We start from the raw sequence: 24,689 nt of genomic DNA on the forward strand, positions 1-24,689 counted from the left end.
CTAAAAGGAAACAGCTGAATCAAAATTCCTTCCCTTTGGATATATCATTAATTTGGAGTTAGTAATATGACCCCTGGCTAAAAGATGCTCCAGAAGAGTATCAGAACAATGATAGAACAAAACCTAAGGTTTTACTGCAACCACGGCCTAAAAGGTGTTGGCCCTTAGGCAAATCTCAACATTTCCATTTATTGTAAAGGAATATGGTGGGGTGAAATTGGTCTGTTAGATTAAGAACCTTTGAGTTCTAAAATTCTGTAAGTGTGACAAACTCATTTGTGGGATAAGAGAGTTGAACTTGGAATCAGATTTGAAGACTCCTAACACAGCTCTGCCACACACAAGCCATATGAATTTTTATAAGTCATTCAATCTCTTTTAGCACCTGGGAAGAATTACAGGAGTTGTTATATCCCAGAATTCCTTAAAAGCCATAAAGAAATACCAAACTGAACTGCCAGGTACGATTATATAACGTCCAGTTTTCCTCCATTTGAACCAAATGCATCAGCAATCCAAAGTAAGACACACCTCACCTTTTTTTTTTTTTAAGATAGGATTTCTCAGTTTAGCCCTGGCTGCTCTGGCTCACTCTGCAAACATCAGGCTAGAGTAGATAGATCTCGGAATCCGTCAGCCTCTGCCCTCTAAGTGCTGGTATTAAAGGCATGTCCCACCACTGTCCGGTCCAATTTAAGTTTTATAATCAGGAAATTGGACAAAGATGTAAAAAACAAAATGAAACTCCCCGAACCCGTCACTATTAGCACCTTAGCACGCCTTCTAGGCTCCGCCCAACAGCTACCTAGCAACAGTCAGGTAGGCCTGGCTTGCTATAAAAGGGAATGTTCCCCCCACCCCCTTCGCTCTCTGTGACCCCTTTCTCCCTCTCCCCTCCCCCTCTCTCTCCACGTGTTCCTGCCGGCCTTTTCTGTCGCCTCTCTTTCTCTTCTTCTACTACTTTCTCAGCTCCCCTTCCTAAACCCCCAAATAAACTCTATTCTATACTAGACCTGTCTTATGGCTGGTACCCTGGGGGTGGGGATGCCTCAGCATTGGCCTGATGAGGCAACCCCTCCCACCGCACCATACCGCGCTCTACAAAACATATCCTTGGCTTTACAAAACACATCAGGCATCAGGAAATATTAATTCAGTTCCCCGTGTATCCTAACTTTATCAAACTTTGTGTTTATTCTACAAATATTTATGTTGTGATAATACTAAATTTACTAAGATACTATAGTCACTAGTACGGGCTGGCTCTCCATAAAGTGGTCCCTGTCCTTGACTGCCGGGTGCGCAGGGCAGAGAATACTGTATAGGATCAGGACAACACATACTTTTAAGCTAATCTCTTTTTGTGAACAATTTCATTGAGCCATCAGGCCCGCTGGGAAGGATGGGCAAACTGAGGCAACCGCGGATGTTTTCCTGGTAGTTTTCAGGCAAATAGGGGCTAAGCTTCAGAAGGTCACAGCGCGACACTGTCCCCTGGGCTCAGGGCCTCGGGAGGTTTCGCGGGGCGTTCGGGGGCGGAACCCGTCGACCTAAATTCACTAGTGTACCCCGACACCTTTCCGCGGTGATTCCGTACTTCCGGGAAGGCTTGCGTACACGCCCCCTCATTTAGGAGGAGTACTACTTTGTACTATGGGGTGCCTCTCATGAGGCGATGGCTCTAGGTTCGAGATGCGACGAGAAGGCGGCTAATGGAGAGGCGGGAACCGCAGCACAGAGGATAGCTGAGCGGGTGGACGCGCGAGGACAGTTGAGAGGCCACGCTAGAGGCTGAACCAATGGTCCGCTCGGAGCTCCGCCCCCTCCATGCCTGCTTAGTGCGCACGCGCACCCGTCATCCGGGTGCCGCTGCAGGTTGCGCTGGAGCTGAGTCGGGGGCGTGGTCCCCGCGGGGGGGCGTGGTCAGCGGCTCATTGTGCGCAGCGTAGCGCGGCGCCGCTGGCCGCCCGGGCCAGGGTTGGAAGTTGGTGCTGCCGCGGCCACCGCCTCCACCGCCGCTGCCTCCTCCTCCGCCGCCGCCGCCCTGCAGCCCACTCGCTGCCTCGGCAGCGCGTTGCTTTCCCAAGATGGCTGCCGCTGCCGCTGCCGCTGCCGCTGCCGCTGCCGGGGCCGTGGTAGCCTCGGCCGCCTCAGGGCAGGCAGAAGGGAAGAAGATCACCGAGCTGCGGGTCATCGACCTCAGGTCCGAGCTGAAGCGCCGCAACTTGGACATCAACGGGGTCAAGACGGTACTGGTCTCCCGGCTGAAGCAGGTGAGGCCCGGACGCTGCGCGCAGGGCAGCGTAGGCCGCGCCGTTTAGCTGCTGCGCTTCCGCGGTCGGGGCGGACCGGGTGGCGCCTGTGCGTGCCGGGCGCGCGAGGCCCGCGCCTCCGCGAGGAGCCTGGCTTTCCAGCAACCTCGCGAGCTGCCGCCGGTCGCGCCCCCTGCCTCCCCTGGGACGCCCCCTCCGTCGGCTCCGCGGCCTGCGGAGGGTGGAGCTGCAGACCCTGGGCGGCGCTGGGTACCCCGGCCTTCGGGCGGTGCGGAGCGCGTGCATCGCTCGGGCTCCGAGGCGATGGTTAGTTTGCTGACTTGACCGAAGTTACCGTTTAATTGTGCCCAACCGTTTCTTCACCCTGTTGGGAGAAATCGGTAGTGGGAGTTGATGAGTGGATGAGGAATGTTCATCTTTTTTTCCATTAGGTTTTTAACTGATTTATTTTTAATTTTTAATTTCTGATTGCATCAGCGTAATCATCCACGTTCTCAGTCCTGTTAAGCTTTCAGGTTTATTCTCGTGAAACCTTGGAATCGGAGAGGGTAACAAGTGTACGCAATACACGTTAGGAAAACTCTTCATTATTTAAGAAGCTACAAACTTTTCTGTAATAAAACATATTTAGGTTCTTGTTCAGTATATGTATCGTGTAACCATCGCCTGGGTGGAATCTAAGTTCCATGACATTTCAGTACTCAATACCCCCACCCCCACCCCTTTCTGTGTAGCATAATTACTCGTTTGTGAAGTCGGTTTGTAAAATAACTGGCAATTCTAATGTCTTGAGGCTGGAGGTTTGCTAATATATTTTCATTAAGTTTTTATAAAATAAGTTTAGATAGTTTGTGTAGCATATTAACTTCTCTTTCTAATGTAGGCTATTGAAGAGGAAGGAGGCGATCCAGATAATATTGAATTAACTGTTTCAACTGATACTCCAAACAAGAAACCAACCAAAGGCAAAGGTTGTTACGAGTTCTGAACATATTTTACAATATATTTTGGTTATCTAACTTGGCTCTGCTCCTGTCCCACTCGCCCTGTTTGTATAGTGCTACTCTTTGCTATTCCCCTCTGGCGCTCTGCCTTCTTGGGTCAAGGAAGAAAAGTTACTGTTAACAGGCTCCGAGTAACTTGCGGCCTTTCAGATTCGGCTGAAGATGACCAGAAAGTGAGAATATTCTTTATTGGTTCTGGAGAAAGGTACAAAGTTACATTGCATACTGATCCTTCATAGTAGGAATGTCTGAAGACTAAAATACAGTTTGATCCGTGTCTACCTTGCCCCACAATTGGCAGAGTTTTGGTGAAATTCCTACCAGACCTTTCCTTGGCTCTTTGCTGTTCTCTAGTATATCCAAGTTCTGTAACCTTTATGTTTAGTGTTTTAATTGACATACTGGTTATTTCGCATTTATTCCAATATGTAGTCTAGTAATTTTCAATGAAATTCAAAAGACCATCGATCATACTAACAAAAGCAAAAACCCCAGGACTCATTAGCTTTAAAGAAGTTTTAAGATACGGGGATAGTAAAGGTTTTTAATGTTGTAACTTTTAAATTGGGCTCTGTGTATTTCCAGGGCAGAATGATCTGGTGTGAATAGTGAAAGGTAATTTTCAAATGAGTATTTTGATAATAAATGGGAATTAGTTATTCTTAAAAACATCTGGTGAGTATAATCATATTTGAATAGTTGCAGATTACTGCTTCTCATGAGGCACTGTGACAGAGGGTAGACAAATAGCTCTCTGATGCCTGGTCTCTTTAGTTTCCAGGCAGATTATGTCATGAACTCCTGGGTCATTTTGTTAATAACGTAACTTTCTTTACTGCCATATTTGATCTATCACAGTTGTAATGGGAATAAGATAATTAAATAGGCCAGGTGGTGGTGGCACACACTTTTAATCCAAGCACTTGGGAGGCAGAGGCAGGCAGATATCCAGTTGGGGGCCAGCCTGGTCTACAGAATAAGTTCCAGACAGCAAGGGCTACAGAAACCCTGTCTCTAAAACCCAAAAAAACCAAACCAAACTAAAACCCAGATGATTGAATTTTAGTAGAAAAGAATCTTCAATTTTGATCTAAAACACTATGTCTCAGGACCTGGTCAGCTAACTATTTGAGATTTCTTGATTCAAGAGTTCCCTGTGTGTGCTGATAGAAATTAAAAAGGGGTAAGGGTTTCCTGGGTCAATAGGAATGCCAGTATGGCGTTACAATTTTAGATTAACTAAGTTGTCTTGAAGACCTGAGGCTTTTAATTTAGAGAGATACATTCCTATTACCTTGGAAGCTTCTGGTGAAGTAGTTGTTTTATATGAAAAAGAAGTATGTCATGGTCAGGAATGACCATGTTTTTATATAGGTTTCTGATTCACATTATTTATTTGGTGTATTATGAGAGCTGACAAGCTGTGTTTCAAGTTACTGGTTTTAACACTGATCATGCCGTCTGATTTATTCAGTTCACACATGCTTTTATTGTTTGGTTTTGAAATTTTTGTTTTATATTTACAGCTCTGGGTATATAGATACATACATGTGTATATATGTAATAAATATATATGTAAAAAACTAAAAAACAATGTATGTTCGGTCTTGGGGTAAGACTCTGGGCCATGCCGTGGGTTCAATCCCTATCACTCTTTTTCCCCACCTAAAATATGTTAAATGACTGTGCTCAGACAGGTTAGAGGAAAAGGAGTTTACAATCTTAAATACAGAACTGAACAGCTACAGGGACAAAAGTCCGTGGTGTGGATTACATTGTAGAGGACTCTGGTATTTGTAATAACATGTAGCTAATATCAAATAGTTTATGTCTTGGGTTGGTTCTCAGTTTTTTACAGTCTCTTTCCTGGGAACTTTTTAATAAGTAACCAGATGAAAGCTTCTGTTGAGAGTCACTATCATATTACTTGGGTGTGTATTCAGAAAGCAGTTAAACAGGTAGAGCTAATGCTTCCTGCCTTGTTTCAGAGATACTGTATCTGTTTTCTTTTAGATTTTCAACCTTTAAAATTACTACTAAACTTTAGCAAATTATGTATTTAATCAGTACACCGTTCAGCATTAAATATAATACCTTAATTGGTATTGAAACTAGTTTTCAGTGCTTACAGGCTTTAAAAAACTGTAGGATTTCCCCCTATAGAAATAAGTATAATATAGATTTTTGGTTTGCATAAACATCTGAAACCTAATATTTTTGTGAGAAAATAACACAGATAATACTATATTTTTATTCTGTGAAACTTTCCAAAATTACCAACTAGGATGATATAACAGCCACAGAGCACATTCCTAGTAGTTCAATCCCAGTGCATGGTCATTTTGCCCACTACCTGCTTTATAGTGTGTCGGATGTTAGTCACTGGCAAAACTGGAGTGAGAGGTACAGTGAGCACAACATTTTCACAGCTGCTTCTCCCGTGCCTGCTAAACTGAAAGCTCTGTGATATATATCAGTGAAGTTCCAGGGTATAATCTTTATACCTCTAATGGCCAGAGGCAAGTAATGTGTGCTCAAATGTTTATTGAATACATTTTGAAGGCTATTGTCTTTGTAACTATTACTTTCTAAAATACTTCTTGCTGCCTGTTTCACTTGGATATTTGTAGGAAGCATTTATACAGGCATTTGTAGTCTGTCAGGTTGTCTCAGGATCACAGTGCTTTCTTCTTATATACACACTATGTGAAGTGTGCTTTGAGACCACACAGCTCACTGCACTGCTCTGTTTGTTACTAAACTGGAGCTGCATTGGAAAGCCTCCTGACCCTTGCTGGAATGTCATCTAGTATCTGGATCCTATGTCATTTTCATTTCACAGAGCTAGTTCATTTGTCTCAGCCATTAAACATATTGTTTATCGCTAAGATATTCTTGTACCTTTTCCAGCTGCGATATCAAACACAGTATGTGCCAGGATAGCACTTTGCTGCCAAGGCACTCATCTTAGGGATTCTATGTCACATGCTGAAAGCTATGAGTTTATTTCCGTTTTATGAACTCATAAAATAAACTGTTGATTCTATGTGCATTTCAAAAAAGAAATCTTAGTACTGTTGATGGCATGAGATTTTAATGAAAAGATTGAATGGCTTAGAGCTCATGTAGATTATTGATTTATTTAATCAGCCATTCTTCTGACAATGAGAGGACCTCAGTGTTGTCAGCTTCTGGAGTGAACTGTGCAGATCCTAAGCTGCACAGCCTTTGTCGCCTCTGTGTCAGCCCTTTGACGCTGGAATAGTAGTTTAGTGTTTTCCAGGTCATAAAGGTGGAATGTTTTTGTTTTTTTAATCAGATAATCCAGAAAAATATAAAAGGACAAAAATAGCTCATAATCCTACCATCTTGAATGTCATTCTGTTCAAGTATTCTTTTTTTACTTAACATTTTTTTAAAGATTTGTAAAATTTTGTCTCTGTGGGTTTTTGCCTAAGTGTCTTCATGTACATCACATGCATGATTGAAGAAGTCAGAAGCCATTCGATGCCTTGGAACTATTACTGCATCTGGAGTTACATGTAACCAAATGGCCTTTCAATGCCCACCCCAGCTCTGAATAATGACAGAGACTTAAATTTATTATAAGCTTTAGGCACGATCGTTGTGCAGATTCTCAGCTATTCCAACATGACAATACTACTATTCTGGCCTACATTCTGCCCTGTGGCTCTTGTTCATTTTAGCTCCTGTTTCAGGCCAGAAGGTTCTCCCTTAATTCTCCAGCCCAGCCATTGGCTGTTCAGCTCTTTAGTTGGCCAATCAGAAGCTGATGGAGAACAGCATTTACAAAAGACTTAAGGTGGGAGTATGTGTTTCATAATAATGACAATACACAGAAACCAGCATTTGAGTAATAGAAGGATAATCTACTACCGTACACAAAAACATCACTCCAACAGTTACTGAAGGTTCTCAGCCCCCATCTTGGGTTCTCTAGAAGAACAACAGGTGAGTCATCACTTCAGGCCTGTTGTTTCTTTTTCAACAACTGAAATAAGTGCACATGATACACTTGGTGCTCTGTTACCGTGCTTCTACATGATAGGTTGAAAACCAGCCCTTTCCTCTCATTTTCCTTACTCTGGTCTTGTTCGTTAGTGACACCCATCACCTAAGTAGTCTATACTCTGCACTAAAGTCATTGGAGTTTTCAGAAACAGACACCAGGTTCCCAGTTCTTTGAGGCTTAGTTTTCATGCTTTCTTGCGCAGACACCAGTCTTTTCCAAAACGGCCAGATGGTTCTCATGTGCAGCCAGGGCCGTAGTACTTTTTCTGGGTGGCTCTACTTATTAGCTTTATATGCCTTATTCTCCAAAACCTTTCACATGGCTTTTGTTTGATTCTCACAGATGTGTTGAAATGTAAGCAAAACTTAAGAAATACATAATAGTTTTATTTAGATTTATTTTATTTTATTTGTGTTTTGCCTCTTGTATGTGACTGTGTACCTGTGTGCCTGAAAGAGGCCAGAAGAGTCATTATAGCCCCTGAAGCTGGAATTCTGGAGAGTTGTGAGCCACCCTCGGTCCCACCCTGCATCCTCTTCAGGAGTAGCTTGTACTCTTAATCCCTGAGCCATCTTTCCAGCCCTAGAGCTGTTTTTAGTTGATAGCCATAAACTTAGCCATGCCTATTAGGAACCCAGTTAAGTCTTACTATTTTGCATATGTACTTGTTTAGTTATTTTCTCTGTGCTAGGGTCAGTCTAGAATCTGGGGCCTCACACATGCTAGGCAGGTGTTCTGCTCCTGATCTATATAACCTTGGCCCTTTCACCGACTTCAAAAATCTTGGGTGTTTGTTCTAATTATCTTTTTTTTTTTTTTTTTTTTTTTTTTTTTTTTTTTTCGGAGCTGCACGAACCCAGGGCCTTGCGCTTTCTAATTATCTTTAGATGACAGATTTAGGAGACTTTAAAGATAAATACTTTGGATATTGATTTGTTTTGATGATTGTGAATCACCTTTGATATAACACATATGCATCTATGTGCATAAATATATGTGTATTTATGTTTTTAAAAAATCAGACTCATTCAGTGACTTATATTTAAGAGAGGGTACGAAGATTTTCAGAAATTTTGTTCTATTTGTAAAATGCTAATTAGTAGAATCTAAAATATAACTGGGTTTTTTTTTTTGTTTTGTTTTGTTTTTATTTTTGTTTTGTTTTGATGTATCCCTGTAATCCCAACTTGGGAAGGGGACAGTGGGTTTAATTTTGAGGCCATCCTGAGCTATATAGGGAGACTATCTCAAGAATAAAGTAAAATAAAATAAGAGTACCTAAAACTCATGCCAGTAGTTGCCATACGGTAAGATTTCTGGTTTAAATATTGTATGTTGGGGCTGTCAAGGTGGTTCAGTGGTAAAGGTGTCTGCTACTGTACAACCTGAGTTTGATCCCTGGGACTCTTATGGTGGATGGAGAAAACTGACTCCTGTTACTCACGCACCAGGGCATGTGCTCATACACAGATACATAAAATAAAATAATGAAAAAAGTTCTAGGCTGCTGCATGATTTTGGGAGGAGGTTTTGGCTGGAAATGTCAATGATCATTTGGAAACCATATTCTTTCCAACAGAAATTTTGTAACTAAGCTTTCTTCCCTTTCCCTAAACTAGGGATGGGACTCAAGGCTCTATGTCTGTTAGGCCAGAGCTACACCACTGAGCTTTATAACTCTGTCCTCATCTGTATTTCATAGTAACGTCTCTGTTTAAAGGGTAAAGTTACTTGGAAAAATTACTTTAAAATCTACTTAAGTGGATTTTGTTTTGTAACCTTTTCTGAATTTAAAGATTGTAAACCTTGATAAGGACCAATTTATCTTTGGAGAAGAAAAAGCAGTTTGTAACCAAGAACCTTTATATCTATTTCTGAAATGTATAAGTTGTGAAAACTAAAAGTTTTGTGGTAAAAGCCAGCTCTTTATAATCTAGATTTATCCTATTTGATGTAACCATTTATATACTTAATTAAACAAATACTTTTATATTCTTTTCTATTTTGAGACAGTTTCTTTGTGTAGCCCTGGCTGTCCTGTAAGTCACTCTGTAGACTTAGCTGGCCTTGAACTCATTTATCTCCTTCTTCTGCCTCTCAAGTGCTGATCGAAGACATGCGCCACCATATCCAGATAGGTGCAAACATTTCTAATGATTGTGAGAGAAGCCTAACTTAGTAAGTGGGACACTTAGAGTACTCTTCACTCATGCAAAGCCTCTCAGTGTGTAGTTCTTCGACATGAGTTGGCTCAAGGCTTTATTAAGAAATTATTGCCTACACAGTGTCATTCACAGACTGTTTCCAGTTTTGTCAACTTTGGTTTATGTGTTTTTTTACTTAAATAGCATTTTGAAAGTTGGGCCTGGTGGCGCACACCTTTATCTGGCACTTGGGAGACAGAAGCAGGGCGGTCTCTGAGTTCCAGGGCAAGCCAGGGCAACACAGAGAAACCTTGTCTTGAAAAGCAAGAAAACAAAACAAAACAAAAAAAAATTAGCATTTTGATGAAGTGTATATATTTCAAAATAGTTACTTAGCTCAAGATGTGATATTTCACTTTCTATTTTTTTTTCGGACAATGTTTACCGACTAAAGCATTAAAAAGTGATGTGTGCAATCTTCATTACTTTGAGTTAGCCTTCATTGTCGGCATGCCTTTTTCCTTTGAGCCAGTTTGTCTTTCTGTGGTACATTCCAGATTTCCTGAAGGACAAAGGAAGATGTCTGTAGGGCCTTGCTAGCACAGGGTTCAGTGGCATAGACAGAAATGGTTACCAGCTGAATAAAGTGTGCTAAATGTAGTTTTACTGGAATTTATTCTTGAAGTCCTTTCCCATCTGTGACTGTACAAAAACCTATAGATATTTATAGCATCAGTTAAAGCTAGTGTAGCCTTGTTAACGGGAGACTTTGACTTCTATGTTACCTCTTACCTTTATCCCAGTTGGGCCTAGTAGAAGTCTAGACCTTGGGCGTACTAGTATCCAACCTGTGACTTAGCCTGTTATGATCAGTCAGGAGTTGCGGGAACACCTGTTGGCTGCAGTGCTAATCCGGGATTTCTCCTGTATGGTGCATGTGGTAACTTATGCAGGTTAGTTGTATTTGTGTAGAGTGGTAATAACTTTTTATAGAGGTAACAGTTACAAAGTTACAATATAGTTTCAAATTCAGCATTAGTTAAATAAACCCAGAGTTACAGATTATGAAAGTGATCAAAAGCTAGTGAATTTTCTGTTTTCTCAAATGCTATGTACGGCAGTCTCACTGTGGTGTTGCCTAATTTTGTCCTTGTAGTTTTCAAGTTTATAAGGAGATAGTAACCATCTAGTAGTAGTGCTTTTGTGTAAAATGACATCTAGAAACAGCTTAGAGCTTTCTTTGTATCCTCCACTACCTCTTCTTGACTGTGTGTCCTAGTGCAAGTTACTTAATTGTTGTGAGTTTCACAGTTTTCTTCTTTGGTTTTGTTTTTTGTTGTTTTTCAAAACAGGGTTTCCCTGTGTAGCCCTGGCTGTCCTGGAACTCCCTCTGTAGGTCAGACTGCCCTTGAACTCAGTGATCCACTTGCCTCTGCCTCAAGAGTGCTAGGTTCAAAGGTGTGCGCCAGTACCACCCAACTCAGCTTACATTTTTAAAGACTTGGCTTTGGAGCCTTTACTACAGGAGAAGTAATAGTTAGCACTTGATACATTTTAGCTCCTGAATGGCTTCTGGGAATGGAATTGAGCTTGGCTTAAATACACTCTTCAGCCTGAGTTTTCTAGTTTGTGGAATGAGTGCTTCAGATTAGGTAGTAGATTGAAAAGCATTAAGTGTATGCGACTATAGAAGCACTCCTTGTAGAGTCTGGACAACAAACAGGAAGCATGTGAGCAGCATCAGTGACTACTGCATGGCTTGAATTTCCAACCCCAGTAAGCTCACATAAAAACCATACAATCCACTTATTGTTAATTATAAGCCTAGTATTAATCATTCACTGTATTAATTTATTCCCCAGCTATGAGACCCCACTTGCTACTTGTGGTTTCCCCTGGCCTCATGGTTCTGGTCCACCATGGCTCCCTCCTGCCCTTCTTCTGTCCTCTCTCCCCTCTCTTACTCTTCTGCCTCTCTATCTGTACCCATTTTCAATCCTCCAGTTCTACATTCCCCCTCCACTGCCCAGTCAAGGCTCTAGCCTTTATTGACCAGTTAAAATGGAGAGAAGGTTTACAGATCATTACTTGAGTACATGATGGGCTGCTTGTCAGGCCAACCCCTCTTGAGGAAGCAGAGTTAACATCAGCATATAATTAGCATTAGGACAACCCACAACATTTTCCTCTTTTTGTCCAATTAAAAAGGTTCTTCCCCATATGGTAACAAACAATATATAGTAGGAGCTATTTTGAAGCAATAATAAAACTATTAAGTATGAATTACACTTATAATGTCAGTCCATTATACTTGGCAATCAAGATAAAGTCCTATCCTAACTAAAAGAGTTTACAGTTCCATACCTCAGTCTTGTTTGATTTTAACTTGTATTACCATCTGAAAAAACATCTTTTCAAATCTAGCACATCATCTTTCATGTTAACTAAAGTTCAGTTATGAGACTGTAACTAGTCTTTACCCCCATCAGAGATCTCAGAAGGAAGTAAGTATAACCTGAATATGTAGGAAGCACAAAGATAAAGCTTCCAAAGTTAGTGTAAATTGTAGAGACATCTGACTGCCTGGACAGTCCCCAATAGTCCTTAAAATGTTGGAGCATCTGTCTTCAGTCTTCTGGCCCAGAACCATCTGACAGATTTAAGTGAAGCAGGAATTATGAAGGGCTAGCTTACCCTGTTTTGGCAGAGCTTAGCAGTTGACTATCCTGCATCCAGTTTGCCTTTTTTTGGACAGCATTTTGTCTGTAGATGGAATTAAGGCAATTCTTGCCCAATGGCTAGCTTGCCATAATTGGAGCAACTCCATATGGGGGTAATGATGCTCAATATTTTCTTTGAAGTGGAATGGGAATACTGTCAGGAGCAGACATGTCTCATCGTCAGAAACTGTCTTAATAATGAAATAACATTAAATGCCATATTCTGTGGATTTCTTGATGTTTTTGAAGATTATATAGCATAACTGAATTGTCAAACATTGATTATTATCTATTCACTTTGAGTGAATCTTGAAAACACTTATTGTAATTAACTGAGTTAGAATCCAATAGAACCATGAGTTTCACTATCTATTAACTTGCAGTACTTGGTCATCGTAAACAGTTTGTACTAGCAGCTGTTAAAAGGACTGGGTCGGGGTTGGGATTTAGCTCAGTGGTAGAGCTTGCCTAGGGCGCAAGGCCCAAGGTTCGGTCCCCAGCTCGGAAAAAAGAACAAAAAAAAAAAAAAAAAAAAGGACTGGGTCTAATAAGCCTTGTATTTTTAAATGAGTTGCATAGACACAATGCCTATCTAAGAGTAACTATTAATTTTAAGTTTTGTATCAATATACAAAGACTTATACTAATGGAACCTTAGACCAGTATCAATATATAAATGCTGGACCAATGTAAGAAACTATATCTTCAATTTTGCTTTAAATATAAGGATTCCTACTAATGTAAGATTATAGCTATACAATGCTTTAAGAGTATATTTAATATCCTATCCCTGTTTGTCTAATTTATATACTATTACTATATTTCTCCTTTTCTTTTCCACTCCCCCTTCCTTTACCTAAGAAAGAAGGATAGAGAAGAGGAAAGGAAAGGTAGAATTCCCTGAATCTAAGCTGTCTAATTTTCTTCCTGTCCAAAGGTAGAACATTTTCAAATTATCCCTTAAAAGGACAACATATCAATAATTCATAAAATAACCAGAACCGTCCACCCCAACCTCAGGAACTGGGGTGATGATCTTTTGATTGTTTCTTGCAGAATTGGGCTTAGAATTCTTTCCTAGGGGCCCAAAGGAAAGTAGGAAAATTGGTTTTGTCAAAGGAAGGCTAGCTGGTATCATTTGCTGTCCAGTCTCTATGTGCTGAAAAAAGTTCACAGCTTAGCTGAAGTCCTGCCTGTAACAGTCTGAAAGACTAGATGGGCAAACTAGCTGTTCCGGAAGTGTCCTGGCTAGTCTCTAGCTTTTACTGACCAGTTAAAATGGGGAGAAGGTTCATCTGAGATCACCTTAGTACACGATGGCCTGCTCTGCAGAGGCAGCCGAGAGGAAGCAGAATTAACATCAGAATACAAACAACCTCCGAACAGCCAACAACAGCTGGTTCTTTTTGTTGAAGTGTAATTTGAGCTTCCTTTAAGTAAACTAAAGTGAGTGGGCTTCGCCTTGGAGTGAGCCTACTGGGTGCTTGTCTGTAAACTGCATCAATCACTCCCTAGAACAATCAGTGCCTTGTTCGTGGGCCTAGAGACTCACACTGGAAAGGAGCGGTTAGCAAATGATATTGCTGGTTTGGAACACGCTACTTGGCCTCTAAGCTCCTTTTCTCTTTTGTAAAACAGTGGAGCCTGCCTCATGTACCCAAACATGCCTGGTAAAAAGTATTTTTAAAAAGTACATTGTAAATTGTAAGACAGATTTTAATTACGAAAAGCAAGTACCTTGAAGCAACTAAAGGAGTTCTCTCTAAGCCTTGTCCTCTAGGTTACTTGGGGGCGTGTATTTGTAGAGGGATACAGGCTTGAGGTTTTTAAAATTTTTTCCTCTTAAAATTAAAAAAAAAATTATTTTTTATGTGTGTGTTGGCCTGCATGTGTGTATGTGTACTGCACGCATGCCTTGTACTGGTGCACAGCATAAGAGGAGCTCAGGTCCCTTAGAACTGTAGTCGCAGATGGTTGTGAGGTGCTACGTGGGTACCGAGACTACAACCTGGGTCCTGTGCAAGAGCTGCAAGTGCTGTTAACTGCTGAGTCATCTCTCTGCCCTGGATATTTTTGTTAACAGATTCCCTTCTATAACGTAATAGAATAATTTAATAGCTCATTTGCATTCAGTTTTCAGAAAAGCAGCACCTTCGCTGTGAACTTTCTTCAGCACTGGTAGATTTTAAAGAACAAGGACTGTGAAGTGGTTGCCCTTGAAGTCATTTCTATATTTAGATTTCATGCTTCTCATAGGCCTTTTTGATTGTTGGATAAAACACTAAAAGAAAAATTATGATAAAAATAATTGTAACTTTTTATGTACATTATAAGTTTATATGTTCCCTAAAATGTAGACACCAGTATTTTAAATAGGAAGGTCAAACCAAGGGTGGTAGTTCATGCATTGTAACCCCATCACTAGAAGGCTGAGGCAGGAGGATCACTGCCATTGTAAGGCCAGCCTGAACTACATAGTGAGTTCCAGGCTAGCTAGGGCTATAGAGTGAGACCCTGTCTCAACTCCTTTCCTCTTTGAAAATATTTTTTTAAAGAATATATATGTATATACATACATACATGTGTATACATACATATATACACACACACACACACACACACACACACACACACACACACACACACATATATATATATATATATATATATATATATATATATATATATATATATATTCTCACAGGCACGCGCTGTTCCTTGAGTAAATGAGAAGCGTATGCTCCCAGTCTTAGTTATATTTGTAGGATCAGTGTGTTTCCTGTTAACACTCATGCACAGAAAGGGTTTTGAATTGAGAACATGTGAAAGATGGGGGCCAGAGGTTAGAGGATATGGAGAGGACCAGCTTTTTAGCATTTACCCTGGAGCTAGACTCTGTGGAGTCCCAGTGCTTGGTACAGGCAAGAGGAAGATGCCGTTTGGTTTTTGCCTCAGAAGGAAATATCCATTTTATGTTTCAAAAGAAAAGGTTACAATTTCGGTATTAAAGCTTCAGTAGCTGTGATTTTCTAAAGATGGCATTTATAGTACATTACAGATTTCTAGGTAATTTTTTTTGGGGGGCTATATTGAAGACACAAGAAACTTAGCATTGGCTTTGTGGAAATTTTTTTTTTTCTGAAAAACTAAAGTAGCACTCTTTAAATTCCACCAAATAACATAATTTTAAAAATGAAGGCTAAGCAGGGAAATGTTATGGTCTGCCAGGAAGCTGGGGATAGTCTGTATTTGGAAGTCAGTTTGGCCTTGTGTCAGCTCAGTATCATCTCGCCCTGATGTTAAAGTGGTCAGGACTGATGCACAGTGGGGGATAGTGTGTATCTAGAAGTCAGTTCTCCTGCCTTGCAGCAGCTAAGCAGCATCTGACCCTGAAGTGGCCAGGATTGCTGTTCTGAGGCTTTGGGGAAAAGAGCGTCCAGGCAGCCACTGTATCAAATGACCTTTTCCCTTTGTGGGGAGGTGATATCCTGGAAACACAGCTAGGCAGTTTGTATCAACTGGCATGTTTCGAAGGTGAGGACAGAGACTTCTGTCATGTAGCCCAGGTTAGCTTCAGACTTGAGAAATAACTTGAGTTCTTGATCCTCCTGCTTCCCCCTTCCACGTGACTGGGATTACAGGTGTGCACCATCATGATTGGCCAAGTGTGAGATTTTTATTTCAGATAAAGCTATTTAAGAGGTGGAGTGAGGATTTTATGGGCACTGAGTCTTGAATTTGGCTATAGGTATCTGATTACATATATAGACTGTAAAATACTGTTGAAAGGTGCTACTGTTGGCAAAACGGAAGATAGAGAATGTATGTATATGAAGAAGATGTACCATTGGCATTAGGTGAGCTGAGATTGATGGGCTCTGGGCAGCATGCATGTCAGTGAGGTGGCATGGCTTTGGTAAAGCTTTTTTTGTTTTGTTTTAGGTTTTTTGTCCAGGTGTTTTTTTGTTTGAATTAGCTTTGTAGAGGATTCTAGGAGTGGAGAGTGATAACAGCAGAGTAAGTGTAGAATGTTCTTTTCTTAAAGTAATAAAATACTGGTTGTTAGCCCATTTTCCTTCTTTCGCAGGTAAAAAACAAGAAGCAGATGAGTTGAGTGGAGATGCTTCTGTGGACGATGAAGCTTTTGTCAAGGTAAAGTGTCAATCATTAGGCTAAGGTGTTGCTGCTTGGATATTGACTGGAACAATAGACACGGCAGTGCATAGGTTAAAGAGACTTAAATATTGGCAGACCCATGAGCTCTCATAATTGAGGCATAAAAGAAGAAACTCTTTAGCTAAGGGAGACATGAAGAGAAACTTAGGCTGGCGTGGTGGCACACACTTTTATTCCTAGCAGAGGCAGGCCTAGGTTACAACAGACCCTTGGAAAAAAGAAAAAAAGAAAAAAAAGGTAAACCTAACCCATGTGTTTGGGCATTCGAGTGGGAATCTGTAGCAAGAGGGTCTGGGAACAAGCAGAATAATGGTGTTCGTTCCACCATGAAGGGTACTGGTATATTTTTTCAGTCTGTTAATTGCATTAACTTTTAAATACTATAATATGTAAGACTTTAAAACTGGAGAGGGAAAATTGCTGATGTGTTACTACCGAGTAAAGATTAAATAAAAAATGTTATGCCCTTTAAAGATAAATATATCATATCTTTTTTAGCCAAAAGGAGAATGTACCTTAAAACAATAATTTACCGCAAAAACAGAATATTTAAGTAATAATGATTGGGGCAGTGGTATTCTGTGTATTCCAGTTATAGAAGAACAAGTTATTTTAAGTTGTAGTTGGGTATTTTATTTTGTTTCTTTCAATGGAAAGTGGTGTGCTATTCATTGGGTCTAAAGGACCGTGGCATTTGCAGGTACTACTGATCACAGTTCTTTTTAAATCATATGCATTTTTATTCTCATTTATTCTGGGTTCTGTGTATAGTTAATTCACAGTTGTCACAGTTGTCTCTGGGTGTTTGTGTATTCTGCCACGAGGTCAGTTTATGTCCACTTCCTCTCCTGTAGCTCCTGCATCACAGTTCTGTGTCCTCTCTGTTTCCCACACATCACACCAAGCAGAGGTGGAAGCAGTTAGTTGAGAATAGATCGTTTTAGGAACTTTCCCCCAGGGAGCCACTAAACTTGGTAACTGCATTTTATCAGCTCTTGTTGAGCCTTTAAGAACTCTTTAAGTTTTAGTATCTCTTATTCTTGTGCTGTGTCTTTCATTGGGTCCATTTCTTTTGTTATTTTCTCTTTTTACTAATGTGCAATTAAACAAAAATTGTAAGTTCAAAAACATTGCAATTTGTAAAAACTTAGGTTTCTGATTTATCATTATTTTATATGCATTGGTGTTTGTTTGCATGTGTGTTGGTGTGGGGATGTTGGATCCCCTGAAACTGGAGTTACAGATGGTTGTGAGCCACCATGTGGTTGCGGGGAACTTAACTTCAGTCCTCTGGAAGAGCACCTAATGCTCTTCACCATTGAGCCATCTCTCCCGGCCCCCAGACTTCTTGTTTTGTACTGTTTTAATTTGTATCCATCATTTGGAATGTTGGGGAAGACATGTGCTTCATTGAGCAGAGTAGTGAGATGGCCTATCTGCTGGGAAGGGTGCCTTGTATCAGCCTTAAAACAACTTGTGGAGATATCTAGAAGGGCAAAAGGGATTTTCTTTAGATAATTCTGTGTGAATGGACCTTTAGTTCTTAATATTTCTTTCTTCACTTTGAAAGTATATGCAAAGTATTTGATAAATAATTGAGTTTCTTTTCTTGCTTCTAGAATTGGTAATTTTGGAAACTTTTAGAATAGTGGTGGGTAAGTGGCACCTGATGCCAGTATAGCAGTTGTTTCTGTGGCAAAGTGAAATCCAGGGTTGCTTCAGAATGGCGCAGTCCCCTTCAGGCACTCCCTCTGTTGTTGTTCGCTACTGTGCTTCTGCCATCATCAGTTACCTATCCTGCCATCAGCTTCCAAGGCTTCCCTAGTCAAACCAGAACCCACTCTATGGTCACCATGCATTGTAGAACAGCATGGTCCTCTCTGCCCTCCTCCCTCACTAAGTCAGTCTTCCCTTTCTGTGGTCAGCTACAAATGGCGAGTAGACTGGGTTTTCCTTTTTAGCCCAGAAACAACTTCTTAAATCATCTTGATTCATGGCAAGAATAAGGAAGGCACTTCTATGGTTATCAGCCCTTCCTACCACCAAAATACCTTATTTCTATATTTTGAAGGAAACACAGACCTTGTACAGAGCTAACCCCACTCTGTGTCTCCCTTCTTATTTAAATTGATAGTGAGAAAATTTAAAACAAATACCTTTAAATGAATATTATGCATACTTTTCAGGAGTAGACTGATGCAGCAATTGGGAGTTTATTATTAATTTGAAGTAAACTTCATATTTATATATGCATATGACTTCCAGGCTCTTTGATATTAAATGAGACTGGCACATGGAGAATGTAGTTAGTTCACTTCTTAGAAGCTGTCATACCTCTGGGCAGTTCTTATACTGTAGCTTGGTAACTCTTAAATACCTGAACTTAAGTACCTCTCTAGGATTCAGCTTGCTATTTCAGTGTGAAATCTGAGATTCAGTCATGGCTCATTGGCTTTGGTACTGACTACCTGTTTAAAAGACAGTCTATGTGACAGGTGGAAACACTTGCGCTTTCACTCTGGGAATATCATGGAGTACAATCAAATCTGTGTAAATTTCCAAAAGTGTTTGGTGGATAACCCACACCACTTTGCCTCTAGTTGTACCAAATTTTCTTACCATTAAAAGGACTGTGAATTGGAGAATCAAGAGACACATGATCACGATGGAAATGACGAGCTAAAGGACTTGGAAGAATTTGGCGAAAATGAAGAGGAAATTGTGCATTCCCAGGAGTTGCTTTCTACAGAAGAGAACAAGAAAACCCATGAATTTATTGAGGCAGAAGCAATAGAAGATAGAGAAAAAGAGGACATCGAAAGTCAGGTCTTTAGCCAGTTTTGTTAAAACATGACACGGATACATTAAGATTTACTAATAGAAAGTTTTTTGTTTTTTTTTCCTAGTTTGAGTTGGAGGTCTCAGAACTTGCAAAGTTTATTTATAAACTACTTAGACTCCTATCAACTAAGGCTTTTAAATTTTTTGCTTATTTTACATGCCATAAATTGCTGTTGATTCTATATTCTGCTTTTATATAACATATCATAATGACTTCATAATTAAGCTACTTTCTGTGTGTCTAATGGCCTCTTTACAACCTTGGATATTTGAGGTTGGGGTTCTTTTCATGTCACTGGAAATGAGTGTGCCTATTTCACGCTGACCTTGCCAGTATTACTGGGTGATAGGGCCCTCCACCCCTTTTTTCTGCTTTAGTAGGATAAAAAGTTATCTTTATTATCAAGGGTAAGAAAATTAAAGTTGAATTAAAAAGCAGTTTTCAGATATTCCTTTAAACCAGACCACTTGTCCTGCTTTGAAGTATGATAAGATCTTAGGAAAACCATTGGAGTATAGGGAATGAGGACTGTTGTTACTCATAAAACACTTACCTCCTGCCTACCCTGGTAAATGAGGGGCTCAAGAATTTTCTAATTATGAAGAGGCATGACTAATTTTTTTATGTTGTCCTAGAGAGTGTAGCTTGAATTTCTGGTTTGGTGCCCATAGTTCACAGTCTGAGGCAAATGATAACCAGGTGTGAGCATCAAAGCATTCCCACTGTACCCGACGGTTTGTAAAGCGAAGTTGTTGTATACCTTTTACTTAGGAAACTGAAGCTCAAGAAGGTGAAGACGACACCTTTCTAACAGCCCACGTAAGTTTGCACTTAGCTCCGTGAGTATGCATTGTGGGTGGAGGGCTAGGGAAGGCAGTCTTACATTTTTACTTTGTAGTTCTTTAATTCATAAAAGTGCCTTGTTTGATCCTGAATTTTGAATGTGATATGTATAAACTGTTGACAGCTGAAGGTTCCCGTGCCACAAACGTGATTAGGAGTTGGGGTTCCTATTATCTTTAGAGTTAGAAAGTTCAACTTTTGTATAAAATAGTAGAGACTTCTCAAAAAACAAACTTTGGGAAATCTATAATCTTTTTTTTTTTTTCCAATTGGGTATAAATAAATAACTTAGAACTATAATATCCTTTTCAATGCTTCGATTTTATTTGTTTGACATTGCTAAGGTAAACTTCAATAACAGTGGGAAAATTCTCTTGTTCTTGACATTGTTGTGTTTGGTGAATGTGGTGAATGTCCTGGTCCATGTTATGCATAGTGTACATTTGAAAGTGTGATTTCCCCATGTTGGAAGCAACATCTACAGCTCAGTTTCTGCAGTGTTAATAACTGACCTCCGTCTCTTCATTTATTCACAAGGACCTGTTGTATTTTAACTTTTCATGAACCATGCCTTCAAATAGAGGCACTGTACCACTCACTGTTGACAAGATTGCTAGATTTAGGGGAAATGGTGATCCAATGTGGGACTCTGAGTAGTGTCTGCTGAAGAGCAGTGACAGGAGAATGTGTTCAGACTGCAGAACTGGGGCTGGAGAGATGGCTCCAGGTTAGGAACATTTGCTGCTCGCAGAGGAGCTAGGGATCCCAACACCCACCTAGTGGCTCACAACCATCTGTCACTCCAGTCTTAAGGGAATAGAACACCTTCTGACCTCTAATTGACACCAGACATGTACTCGATGCACAGACATAAATGCACCTTTTTTGTGGCTCTCTGGCCTTTGCCATGATGACCCTCACAGGTGCAGTGAGGTGACCTGTGGCTCCCTGTTCATCTCAGTGGAAGAGAACTGACATTTCTGGAAGCAGTGTTTCTGGCTACTTGTAATATTCAGGAATGGGCCATTTAGACTGGGAGAGGCAGCAGGCCTGTTCTCTCTGTGCAAAGTCATCTCTGTATGATGTGGGAGCTCAAGCTTTATCAGATGCATGGAGTACTTTTCTAGATTACTAATTTTCAGAAAACTGGAGTTGAACTTTGTATTTTTGGCAACTAGCTTTTTGAGTTCCACTGCTGGGATGCTTTCATGGTTACAGAGACTGTGAGCTGCATGCCAGGGTGGTGTCTGTGACTCTGTTTACCACACAGGCTACTTCATGAGAACATGTTTAGCAGGAGGAAATAAAGCACTCGTGGAATGCTTGTCTTTCCCAAGGTTAAACAAATTTTTATGGGCTAGAATAAGCAAACCTTCCTGATAGAGAGAAAACAGTTACTTTAGAGACCAAGATATAGTGAGAAAAAACAGTTACTTCAGAGACCAAGGTATAGCCATACTGTATCAAAACATAGAGGCGAAATCTTTAGAGAAATTTTAAGCACAATCTTTTAGCTCATAATTATGGTGCATAGCATAACCCTGCCCTTGGAGGAGGTAAAATAGGTGCTTTACAGGCAGCAGGGTTGCAAGTTCAAGGTCAGGTTGAACTGTGTATTGAACTGTGTAACTAGACCCTGTCAAAAATCCCCAATAAGAAAGGATAATGCCCTTTATTTTTCCTTTGTGTAAATAATGTATATGTAAAACACTTGGAGACATACAAATGTATGCAGATTTTTCTGTGAGCTGTGCTTCTGAAGGTTTTTATGAATATATCAGATGCCTTAGGGTAAAGCGCATGTAACGATTGCCCATCTTAAGCTGTTTCAGCTCCTTCAGTCTGTTTTCATCTATATTGTGCATCTATATTTCTGCAGCTTTGAAAGTCAAATGCATTTTCCCTGGCAAAGTTCAATATGTAGCTTTGAAAGAAATTATTAATAGAAAAGTGATAGCATCATTAAGTAATGCAGCCAATATTCAGGTATTCATTAAGCTATGGATAAGTTTTTACAGGTTTTGTTTGAATCCAGAACTATCCATTGTGATTGATTGGCATGTCTGTTAATTCATTTCAATCTATAGCTTGCTCTCTGACTTAGTTTCTCCTAGGATTAATTGTTCAGAGACTTTGTTGATTTTCTCATAGAGCATGGGTTGTAAAGTCTTCTTTAAAGGGCCAGAGAATAAATATTTTAGCTGTTTTGGGCCATATCGTCTGTGTCATAACTACTCAGCTGTGCCATGAGAGTGTGAAAGGAGTTAGAGAGATGTAAAAGGTGAATGGACCTGGCTGGTTTTCAATAAAAATAGCTGTTTCCCAAGTCCTGCATTAGGGCCTCCAGTGTCTAGATTTTGCTGGTTGTATTCCATGGTGTCTCTGAACGCAGTTGCTGGGAGGGTGGAGATAGGCTCTCAAATTCAAGGACAGTGTGAGAGACAGCTGCTTCACTGGTAGGATGCCTCCGTGTGATAAGTTTCAAAGTGGTCATAGTATTAACTGAAATAGTTGTAGAAAAAATAACTTTTTATATACTAATTGGTTACCAAGTAGTGTCATTTATAAAGGAGAACCAGGATATGTATTATTTTTTTTCTTTTTATTCACCAAGTTCCAAATAATGAGCTAGTTTGCTTGCACCGCCAGCACTACTAATAAAAGGAGCTTTGATTTTCTTTGCTTTTTGTCCTTTAATTGTGGATTCATGGCTTTAGTATATTTAATGTATGCCAGTCTGTTGTTATCACTGAGGTGAGTGTTCTGCTGGTGCCCACCCTTAGCTGTCTGTGTAAAGGCGCTCTAGCTTTGCTAGACCTGTTTGTAGCCACCACTTCTGTTAATGGTCAGCGCTGTGTCAGCACAGCAGTCAGGGCGAGGGGTCACTGCTCTTGAGTTACTCATCATTTCTAGGCCTTTTCTGCAAGCAGCTCATAGGGGTGCTTCCCAGTTACCCATTTCCTGTGGCCCACAGCCCATTCTTAAATACAGTAGTCTTAGAGTAACACACCCCCACCACCAAGGCCATCACTGATGAGGACTTGAGAGTTCCTCTGTTAAATTCTTACTAAGATGAACAGGTTACTGTATTGCAGATCAGTTGTGCCCCTTGGAGTAGAGCACCAACTGGTACATACTTCTTTTTATTTCGGTTGAATTCTTTTGGTCTAATTTTAATTATTGGTCTAAGAAAATCTGTAAGTTTTGGGAGTCTACAGTTATTTTAATCTAATTCTATACATATTTAAAATATTTTCTTGACTTCACATCAAAGATATTCAGAAAGTGTCCTTCTACTCCCTTTTTAGTAATTGTTTTTGAAAATTCTTTGATTTGGGCTGGAGTGGTTAAGTAACACAAGCTGTTCTCTGAAAGGTCCTGAGTTCAATTCCCAGCCACCCACATGGTGGCTCACCACTATAACTGCAGTTTAACTCTAGTCCTGTGGATCCGATGCCCTCTTCTGATGGGCAGATAAATACATGAAGATAAAATACCTGTATACGGGGCTGGGGATTTAGCTCAGTGGTAGAGCGCTTACCTAGGAAGCGCAACGCCCTGGGTTCGGTCCCCAGCTCCGAAAAAAGAACCAAAAAAAAAAAAAAAATACCTGTATACATAAAATACATTAAAAAAATTCTTGACCTAGTCTATTTCTTTAAAAAATACAAACAAGATATGATGTTTGTGTAAGGGTAGCTTAGCTCCAGGTAAACCCAGTCCTTTGCTTTTGTCTTGAAGTTTAAGTCTCTAGAATACTGTGACTGTGGGCAGATCCTCTTGGTCATTTTCAACACTAAGAATCATGGCTGGGGATGTAGCTGAGTTGGTAGAAAGCTTTCCTACTATGTATAAAGTCTGGATTTGACCCTAGGACCATACTTAAAAACAACCCTTCTTCCCTAGACCTGATGTATTAGTCTAGATCCTGGAATGAACATGTGCAGTTAGTGTTTCTTTGTAGTTGACTAAATTGAAGATGTCATTTACTTGAGAAATTTTTTAAAACATTGAACAAACTAGGATTTTAAAATTTTTTTATTTATTTAATGTATGAGTGCTCTGCTGCATATATATCCCCAGGCCAGAAGAGAGCATCAGATCCCCTTATTGTGTTGTGAGCCAATATGTGGTTGCTGGGAATTGAACTCAGGACCTCTTGAAGAGCAGCCAGTGCTCTTAACTGCTGAGCCATCTCACCATCCCTTACTTGAGTTATTTTTTTTTTTTCAAACATTATGTCTGGAATGTTCTTTAAGGGCTTTAAACCTTCAGTTCTCAAGAAGTTCTTTAGCTGGGTATGGTGGTACACAGATTTAAACCCAGCACTTGGGATTTAGACACAAGAGGAGCTTGGTGAGTTTGAGACCAACCTGGTCTATATAGCAAGTGCCAACGCTACATAGTGAGAGCCTGTCTCAAGAACAGGAGGGGCTAGAGAGATGGCTTAGCACTTGAGAGTACTGACTGCTTTTACAGAGGATCTGGATTTGAGTCCCAGCATCCAGCTCACAACCATCTATAACTCCACTTCTAGGGGGTCCTCTGCCCATTTCTGGCCTCTTCAGACACCAGGCACATACGTAGTACACTTATATACATGCAGGCAAAAGCACTTGTACTCCTAAGATAGAAATGAGTAACAAGAAGGGTC

General features: G+C 40.3%; 1 protein-coding gene across 5 annotated transcripts in view; it reads left to right on the plus strand.

The window, feature by feature from the left end:
- The first annotated feature begins 2,114 nt into the window (after positions 1-2,114).
- Sltm (SAFB like transcription modulator) overlaps positions 2,115-24,689 on the plus strand; it is a 45,251-nt gene continuing 22,676 nt past the window's right edge. For 2 of the 5 annotated variants that reach the window (XM_032911337.1, XM_032911338.1), the window contains exons 1-4: positions 2,115-2,273; positions 3,157-3,244; positions 16,262-16,326; positions 19,964-20,011. The gene's annotated coding sequence lies outside the window, so the exon portion shown is untranslated. Of the gene's footprint in view, positions 2,274-3,156; positions 3,245-16,261; positions 16,327-18,978; positions 19,177-19,963; positions 20,012-24,689 lie in introns of all 5 variants that reach the window. The other 3 variants (XM_032911334.1, XM_032911335.1, XM_032911336.1) reach the window with 2 other exon arrangements.

This window comes from Rattus rattus, chromosome 8 (genome assembly GCF_011064425.1).
Source record: "Rattus rattus isolate New Zealand chromosome 8, Rrattus_CSIRO_v1, whole genome shotgun sequence".
Taxonomy (NCBI): Eukaryota; Metazoa; Chordata; class Mammalia; order Rodentia; family Muridae; genus Rattus; species Rattus rattus.